This window comes from Lipotes vexillifer, unplaced genomic scaffold, assembly GCF_000442215.2.
Source record: "Lipotes vexillifer unplaced genomic scaffold, Lipotes_vexillifer_v1.1 scaffold239, whole genome shotgun sequence".
Lineage (NCBI taxonomy): Eukaryota > Metazoa > Chordata > Mammalia > Artiodactyla > Lipotidae > Lipotes > Lipotes vexillifer.
Window position 1 is genome coordinate 3409169 of NW_006769620.1, and position 1531 is coordinate 3410699.

Here is a 1531-nt window from a genome sequence, read left to right on the forward strand (position 1 = left end):
AAAAAAAAAAAAAAAAAAAGCCAGAGCAGGGCAAAGATTGGTCAAAACACAATCTCCCTTGTTCTTAACATCATCCTTCCATTGAACATATCTGAGATCACATAATCCTATTTAGGTAACCATAACAACATGTCACTCCTATTCAGATAGCAATTGATTGAAACCACTGAGTCTGCGATTGCAAACATGAATGCTCATGGGCCGAGACAGGTAAATGTGAGAAGCTGCGGGGTGTAACAGGGAGGCGCAGCAACTGTGCTAAACTGTAGGGTGCTGGACCAATCAAATGCTCTTGGAGTTCAAATTGTGAAGGCTCTTCATGCCTTTAAAAATGTGGCCCGGAAGTCCTATTTAGCCTGTGGGTCACCTATTTGCTGGCCCCAGAGATCTTCTTATGTAAACTCTCCATTCAGTCTTATGCCAAATCTTGGAGTGATAAACACATAGAACAAGGCAGGACAATGTGTGTTACTGGAGTCATTTAAAAACTGAATCCTTTTGAAAATGAATGAAGAGTCCTTACTAATTCTGGCCACCCCAGATTTACCAGGGTTTGGGACGCCTTTGCATGTAGGGGAAAATAAATTGGGAACTTTTTCTCTTTGCTCAAAAAAATCTTCTTACTGGAGCTTTTGCCCATTTGAGAGAAGAGGGTGTCACTTTACAGATCACTTAGCAAGAATTGTGCCACGAGGAGGTGTATACTGGGCGCCCAGAGACAAAATGTTTCACCAGAGGACTCCTTACCAAGAGGTGTCACTCCCTAGTGGTCAGTGAAGGCTCGGGCTGAAGCAAGTGGATTTTCAAGAAATGATGCCTTGTTTTCATTTGCTTTTTGTGTTGGTTGCTGCCCCAGGTTGGTATCTATAACTTTAGACTCATATCCTATAACGTTTTTTTTTCTAATTAAAAAAAATACATCTATTTATTTATTTATTTTTGGCTGCGTTGGGTCTTCATTGCTGCACGCAGGCTTTCTCTAGTTGCAGCGAGTGAGGGCTACTCGTCGTTGCGGTGCGCGGGCTTCTCATTGCGGTGGCTTCTCTTGTTGCAGAGCACGGGCTCTAGGCGCGTGGGCCTCAGTAGTTGTGGCGTTGTTTGATTTTTTAAAAAATGAGTATGTATTACATTAAACTAAAAGAATCAAACCCAAGAATTTAAAAATTAATTATCCAAATTTTGAATGCATAATACCAAGACATTTGTATAAGTGATTTTTTTCCCTCACTGTTGCATGGGTTGATTTCATAAAAAAAACTCAATTGATGAATTTAGCTATTTGTTTTACAATCAGTTGCCTCTGGAACAGGATAAAAGCCAAACTGTTATTATTGCCAACAAAAAGTCATGCAAAATATGTTAAAATTCTAAGAATAAATGATGGGCGTCTTAAAACTGAAAAAATTCTCTAAGATAATTTCCAGCTTCTTAGTTAGCCATGATTAGACTTGATACCTTCCAATAAAAATGAATAATAATATTTGGAAAAACAACAATGAACTTCTACAGCTGTGCTGCTCAATATGGTAAC